Source organism: Propithecus coquereli, unplaced genomic scaffold, assembly GCF_000956105.1.
Source record: "Propithecus coquereli isolate 6110/MARCELLA unplaced genomic scaffold, Pcoq_1.0 Scaffold444, whole genome shotgun sequence".
NCBI lineage: Eukaryota > Metazoa > Chordata > Mammalia > Primates > Indriidae > Propithecus > Propithecus coquereli.
The window spans coordinates 740594-748845 of record NW_012150219.1 but is presented as its reverse complement, the minus strand read 5'-3'; the positions used below and the strand labels follow the sequence as shown (position 1 = coordinate 748845).

The following is an 8252-nucleotide window of genomic DNA, read 5'->3' as shown; positions in this document are numbered from 1 at the left end:
CAAAGCTGAATGTAAGTTTTAAATCACTTGTATAAATACCTAAGACTGAGCTTGCTGTGTTGTATGGCAAGTCTATGTTTAACTTTATACGCAACTGCCGACCTGTCTTACCAAGCGGCTGGACCACTTTGTAGTCCCATTAGCAACACGAGTTCCTGTTGCTCTGCATTCTCCTATTTGATGTTGTCAGTTTATTTTTATTTTTTATTTTAGCTATTCTAGTAAGTGTGTAGTGGTATCTCAGTGTGTGTGTATTTATGGGCGTGTGCTTTTTAATTTTAATTTTTTTTGAAAAGTTAAAAATTCCTTAATTTTTTATTCCTGGTACCACTACCACAATTTACAGGGCAATATACCTGATGTAATGAAAAGAAAAAGAAAAAGAAAAAGCTACGACAGATAAAAGACCTCAGGAATGTACATATAATTGACACTACATTGCATTAATCAATAGCTGCACTTTTTGCAAACTGTGGCTATGACAGTCCTGAACAAGAAGGGTTTCCTGTTTAAGTTGCAATAACTTTTCTGGCTATGGGTCATTTTTCCTTTTGTGGCAGATTTTTACAGTTCCTCTAATGCATTTGGGACGACTGTCTCAAAGTAACCTGTAGCTTTCCTGACAACTCCTCGCTCTCTCTCCTGCTAAGAACTGTAGCCCTTTTCTGCTGTTTTTAGAACCTTCTGCTACCATACCCACCACTTCCACCACCAGATCCATAATCATCGCCATATGGACTGCCCGAGCTTCTTCCACCAAAATTGCCCCCTTTCATGGGTCCGTGATTTGATTGCTGTTGTCCACTGTAATTTCCAAAATCATTATAGTTCCCACCACCACCATAGTTACCACCTCCAAAATTTCCTCCTTCATTGTAACCGTCATATCCTCCTCCACCACTGCCATATCCACCACCTTGGTTTCCGTATCCTGGTCCCCCACCACCACAGCCCCCTCTACTACTATACCAGGACCGCCTCCATAGTTGCCACCATCACCTCCTCCATAACTATTTCTGCTGACACCACCTCTGCCACCATAGCCTCCTCTTCTACCAAAGTTTCCACCATGGCCAAAATGACCTCCACCACCTCCAAAGTTTCCTCCACGACCCACAAATTTGCCAGATCCACCTCTGTGACCTCTTTGCCATCCAGCAGACTATGTGTCTCGTTTAGAAAGGGCCTTTTTCACTTCACAATTATGCCCATTAATAATGTGCTATTTCTGAACAACAATTTTATCAACAGTATCATGATCATCAAAAATGACAAAGCCAAATCCTGTCTTTTTTCCACTCTGCCTGTCCTCTATAACTTCTATGGTTTCAATCTTGCCCTACTGTTCAAAGTAGTCTCTCAAATTACATTCTTCGGTATCTTCTTTAATATCACCGACAAAAATGTTCTTCACTGTTAGATGGGCACTGGCTTTACAGAATCCCCTCTAGAAACAGCTCTTTGGTTGCACAACAGGCCCATCCACCTTGTGTGCTCGAGCACACATTGCTGCATCCACCTCTTCCACACAGGAGTAAGTCACAAAACCAAAGCCTCTAGAATGTTTCATTTGGGGGTCTCTCATTCCCACACTATCTGTGAGTGTGCCCCATTTCTCAAAATGTTCTCTTAAACTATCATCTGTAGTTTCAAAGCTCAGGCTGACAATAAACAGTTTTCTGAACTACTCTGGTTCCTTTGGATCATGGCCTTCCTCCCCCCTGCTGCGGCAGCGACGGCCAGCTGGGGGCGACCCAGAGACAGCGGTTTTACCCCCATTTTGAGACCGGACTCGCCCCTTCCAACTCGAGTTCAATATGGCACCCAGAGGAAGAGTGGGTGTGTGTTTTATTTGCATTTCCCTAATGACATCTTTTCATATGCTTATTTGCCGTCCATATATCTTTATAACCTTCTTTGGTGAAGTGTCTTTTCAGATCTTTTGCCCATTTGTTTTTCTTTCTTGGGTTGTTTTCTTATTAAGTTTTAAGTATTCTTAATATATTCCAGATACAAATTCTCTATCACATATGTGATTTGCACATATTTTTCCAAGTCCGTGGCTTGCTCTTTTGTTCTCTTTACAATGTCTTTCCTTATTCTTTATTTAAAAAACCTACTGATTATTATTCCATTGTATGAATATGTCATAACTTATTTAGCTAATCTTAGGTTGATGGATACTGATATTATTTCCAAACTTTTGCTATTACAAACTATCCTTCTGCTAATATCTTTGAATTCATATTATTTCTAAGAACTGTTTTTCCTTTACCATGAACTATCTGTTGCTATCTTTTATGCATTATTCTTTTTCTTTGAGACAGGATCTCCCTCTATTGCCCAGGCCCGAGTGCAGTGGCACGATCCCAGCATACCACAACCCCAATTTTTCTATGTGGTTGTTAATCTTTGTGTTATTTGTAGGCACTCTTTTTTTTTTTTTGGACAGAGTCTCGCTCTGTTGCCCGGGCTAGAGTGCCGTGACGTCAGCCTAGCTCACAGCAACCTCAAACTCCTGGGCTCAAGCTATCCTCCTGCCTCAGCCTCCCGAGTAGCTGGGACTACAGGCATGTGCCACCATGCCTGGCTAATTTTTTCTCTATAGTTTTAGTTGTCCGATTAATTTCTTTTTATTTTTAGTAGAGACGGGGTCTCGCTCTTGCTCAGGCTGGTCTCGAACTCCTGAGCTCAAACGATCCGCCCGCCTCGGCCTCCCAGAGTGCCCAGATTACAGGCGTGAGCCACTGTGCCCGGCCTGGCACTCTTTATATGTTATGAAATTTGCCTTTCCCATGATAGAGATGAAAGCTTTTTCTAGTCTGTTATTTGTCTTTTTACTGCCTATATTTTTATTTTTTACTTTCCTGAAGTTAAATGAATTGATCTTTTTCTTTAAGGGTCTTGAATGTTATGTCACAGTTAAAAGGGCATTCTCCACTTGAGAATGATAAAAGAATATTTCCAGGGATTCTTCTGGTATTTTTATGGTTTCCTTTTTTCCATTTAAATCCTTGATCCATTTAGCATGATTCTTAGTATATATGGACTTAACTTTTTTCCCCTCCAGAATACGCTGTTGTCCCAAACCATTTATTGAATGAAATCCATCTTTTCCTCACCAACTTGAAACACTACTTTTACTGAATATTAAATTAATATTGGGTATATCTAGGAATTTTTTGTCCACTGATCATGGAGCTAATCAGGCACTAGCACCTACATGTTTTAATAAGTAATACTTTATAACATGTTTGCTCTTTGGTCAGGAGTTTCCAGAAAGTTCCTGGTTGTGTTTTCTTGTTAATTTTTCCATAAGAATGTAGACATGGCTCATCTAGTTCCAAAACAAAATTCTGTTTGTATTTTTATCGGGATCTCACAAAATGTCTTAAGTGACATTTTAATGAGTAGGAGCCTTCCTAACTAAGAACACATTAATAGCTTATATTTCTCTTTGTTCAAGCCTTTTTCTGTGTCCTTCTGTAGAATTTAAAATTTTCCCTCACACAGATTGTGTTTCTTGTAAATTTTTTCCCTAGGAATTTGTCTTTTTTTCATTGCTTTTTAAACGGGGTCTTCCATTATATCTTCTAACTGTTGTCCTCCTAAGATTCTTAAACAGCCCTAGGGGAGCAGTGTACCTCAAATAAACTTGGTAATCACTTATTTAGACCAGCAAGTATTTCTCAACCTTGTTTCCCTGTGCAACACATGTCACAGTAACCCTGATATACACCAATCGATCCTACAGGTGTTCCCTGTTTTTCAGGATTCTAGCAGAGATCAGTGAGGCTGCCATTTTTGAGCAGTTAGTGGAAATTTATCATGTACTCACTGTATACCCAGCACTATGTTAGGGGCCAGGGACACCGTGGTGACGAGGACAGTCTGAGTCCCTGCTCCTGTGGAAATTGACCACTTAGTTCTAGCCAAACAGAGATACTCAGCAAATAATTGAGTAATTACAAGGGTGCAAAGTTCTGCTGAGAGGCTAAGAGAGCAGAGCAGAGATAATTCCTCAGGTGTCAACATCCATTGCCAAGGCTTCAATTACCTCTCAAATGCTACTGACTCACATATTTGTGTTTTTAGCCCTGACTTTCCTCTGAGCTCCAGACCCGCCTCCTTGCCATTTCTACTTAAATGTCTACAAGGCATGCCAGACTCAAAGTGTTTGGAAAAAAAACATCCTTATCTTCTAGAAATCTAGCAATCATTCTTGATACTTCTCTTACACTTCCCCCCCTGCTGCCATCCAGGTCCATGTCCTGTACGTTCTCCTAAGTAACTCTTAAATCCATTCATTTTTCTCCCATGTCCACCATCACCCAAATCCAGGCCACTGTCCTCTCCCACCTGGAGCACTGCAGCAGGCCCTTCGCTGAGCCCCACTTGGACCTCCCCTCACACCTAACAGGTACAATGCACCTTCTTCGTAGAAGCCAGTCCCTTCTCCACTGACTAGCTAGAGAATCTTTGCAAAACTTAAATCTGCCCATGTCACTTCCTGTTTAAAACTCTCCAGTGGCATCTCATTGCTCTTACAATAGAGACAGAACTCCTTAACAAGGTCTGTGAGCAAGGTGTTGCCTGGCCTTTGCTGATCTTCAGCTTAATCGTGAATCATGCTCCCGTCTGCTGAGTGGCAGCCACGCTGGCCTTTTCAGTTCTATAGCATGGGCTGTGGTGATCGTATTTTCCAGAGATCACTCAACAGTGTCTCCTCTCTTACATGCTGTTTTTGATCTTTGCCACTCCTCTGTCAGGAGGTAGAGCTAATTCCCCTGCCCTTGGATCTGGACAAACTTGTGTCTTATTTGTAGCCAGTAATGTATAGTGAATGTTGTTTTATGTGACATCCAAAGCTAGGTCACATAGGGCAATGCAGCTCTGCCTTGCTGGCTGGAATACTTAACTCTTGAAGCCTTTGGCTGCCATGTAAACAATTCGACAGCACTCAGGCCACTATACTACAGGAAGCTCAAATTAGCCCAAGCCAAGAGACCACAGGGATGGGCCGTCAGGCTGCATAAAGAGAGAGATGCCCAGTTAGCCCCCAGATGCTCTGTGCCCCTGTGGTCCAGCTCCATATTGCAGATCCCAAGTTAGAGTCTCTCAGGCAAACCCTTCCCCAATTCCTGACCCACAGAATCCAAGAGAGATAATAAAATTCTGTTCTTTTAAATCAACAGGAGTGATTTCTTTCGTAGCGATGGTAACTGGAACCTGGGCCATGTGCTGTCCCACCTCAGGACTTTGTACGTCCTTCCCCTCTGCTGGGAACACTTGCTGTATCCTTTCTGCCTAGTTTCCACCTTTGTAGTGGTCAGATCTTTGCTGAAGCTACAATGCTTCAAGGTGTCCCTTCCCTCAACCCTGAAGCTAGGGTTTCACAATGCCATCTACGTTTCCTTCCTGTGCTTATCACTGTTGCAGTTGGAGATTATTTGACCAGCGTCTGTCTTTCCCACGATTCATCATGCCCACATTTACACGGTGCATTTACATAGTAGGGCAGGCATTACAAGCTCAAATGTCAACAGGAAGAGGAAAGTAACATAAATGAGAGACAGGGGCAGGGTGGGGACTGTAGTGAAATGAAAAGAACATGCCCCACCTATAGGGCGCAACTGCTACCCAGCAGGCTCTGTGCAGCCAAATGTGCCTCCTTTTTAAAGGGATGATATAAAGCCAGATTATTATGTTGAGTGTTGGAATGACAGTAACTACTATAATTAAAACTAAAAACAAAGAAGGAAAAGGGGAAAAAACAAACAATCACAACCTGAAGATTTAACATTCCTCCTTTTGAGAACTACTCTGAACTTTCACTTTGTGTAACCAAGAACTTATATTTAACCAAGGCATGGGTTAGCCATGGGGCTGCCTGGGGTTCAGCAGTGGGTCACTTAGATTTGTTTTTCTCTATTTGTATCTAGAGACTGTCAGTCAAGTTCTCTTCCAAGGTCCTAAAGACTATTTTATTTTATTTCAGAGTATTATGGCGGTACAAAAGTTTTGGTTACATAAATTACTTTTGTACAGATTGAGTCAAAGTTATAAGTATGCCCATCACCCAGATAGTGTACATTGTTCCTGTTAGGTGTGAATTTACTCATCCTCTCCTCCCCCCTCCCACCTGCTTGATTTCCAATGAGCTTTATTTTCATATGTACACATAGTGTTGTTTGATTTGTTCCAATTTAATAGTGAGTACATGTGGTGTTTGTTTTTCCATTCTTGTGACACTTCACTTAGAAGAATGGTCTTCAGTTCCATACAGGTTAATACAAGAGGTATTAGTTTACCATTTTTTTTATGACTGAGTAGTACTCCATGGTACACATATACCATATTTTATTAATCCACTCATGTATTGATGGGCACTTGGGTTGTTTCCACATCTTTGCAATTGTGAATTGTGCTGCTATAAATATTCAGGTGCAGGTGTCTTTTTATAAAACATCTTTTTTTCCTTTGGGTAAATACCCAGTAGTGGGATTGCTGGATCAAATGGTAGGTCTGCTTTTAGTTCTTTAAAGCATCTCCATACTGTTTTCCATAGAGGTTGTACTAGTTTGCAGTCCTATCAACAGTGTGTAAGTGTTCCTATCTCTCCACATTCACACCAGCATTTGTTGTTTGGGGATTTTTTTATAAAAGCCATTCTCAGTGGAGTTCGGTGATATCTCATTGTGGTTTTGATTTGCATTTCTCTGATAATTAGCAGATGTTGAGCATTTTTTCATGTTTGTTGGCCATTAGTCCATCTTCTTTTGAAAAGTTTCTGTTTATGTCTTTTGCCCACTTTCTAATGTGGTTGAGTTTTTTCTTGCTGATTTGCTTGAGTTCTTTGTAGATTCTGGTTATCAGCCCTTTATCAGATGTATGGCATGCAAATATTTTCTCCCACTTTGTAAGTTGTCTGTTCACTCTATTGATTGTTTCCTTGGCTGTCTGAAGACCTCTTGACTCTTACCAAGTAATTATGGGATTATTTTTCTTTCCACAGATGGAAGCAAGAAACTGGGACCATTAAGCATGTTACAATAAATTCTGTGTTCCTTCTTATGAGATAAATTATATGTATTTGCACTAAAGCACGGGAACATGCAAAGCTCATCAAACCCTCTGAGAAGTTGATTTTTATCTAAAAATTCTTTCTTGTTATTTAATGTTTCTACTAAAAAAAATACAGGGGTTACCTCCTTAATGTATGGAGGGAGGGGAGAAAATAGAGACTGGAAGTCATAGGCCCACCACTTGGGTCCCCACAGGTAATAGCAAAACCACCTTTTAAGAGATTGTCTGATTGTGCCCATGACCCAGCTTTGGATTTAGGGAAACTCCTCTGTGCCTGCTCCTCTTCTGGAATGGGCTATGGGATCCACACTGCTCAGAAGTTAGAAAGGAAAAAAAAATCACTTTCAGCAGAAGGTTGGAGAGTATCTGAATGTTTCTTAGTACTATCTTGGATAGGCACTAAAGGGACAGTGAAAGTCCTTTGTTGTTGGTATCCTGAAATTGTCTTACTGCATTTTGCAAGAAGCAAAGCAAGGAGGCCTGGTCCAGAGAAAAGTGTCCTCTAAGGCTTGCACAAGGCTCCAAAGCATTGTTTGGAGGGGCCCCTTCAGCCACAGCATGTTATGCTATGAGCGTATACAAAGTAAACTGTATTCCCTTGGCAAGAAAGATTGAGCAATCGTTAGATCAAGAGATACTGAGAGAAAGAGTGCGCGAACGGGACAGAGAAGAAATTATTTTTCAACAATGGGGAAGCCGTCCCAGAGTGAGCAAGAGAGAAGAGCCCTGTGTACTTGCAGTTCCTTCACTCACTCTCAGTTTCCTGCACCTCTCACAATGCGTGTACGACTGAGTATGGTTCGAGAGGTTCTAGATTTTCCACTCACTACTCTCTCTTCCCGCCAACCTCCCATATAACACGGCTACTAAAAACCACTCAGTTTATCTAGAGCTGGGTGAAAGAAATAGCAATCTGGCACTTCTTGCCTTTCATCTCACTATCAAAGTTACTGATTTTATTTATTGTGTGTTTTACCCTCAGTAGAATGTAAACTCCAGAAGAGCAAGGATTTTTGTTCACCACTACATTCTTAGCTCTTTGAACAATACCTCGCACACAGTAGGCGTTTATTTATTTTTTATTTTTTTGAGACAGAGTCTCACTCTTTTGCCCGGGCTAGAGTGAGTGCCATGGCGTCAGCCTAGCTCACAGCAACCTCAAACTC

At 41.3% G+C, this 8252-nt stretch overlaps 1 pseudogene; it reads right to left on the bottom strand.

The window, feature by feature from the left end:
• Positions 1-619: 619 nt before the first annotated feature.
• On the bottom strand, positions 620-1858 carry LOC105818613 (annotated as a pseudogene).
• Positions 1859-8252: the final 6394 nt, after the last annotated feature.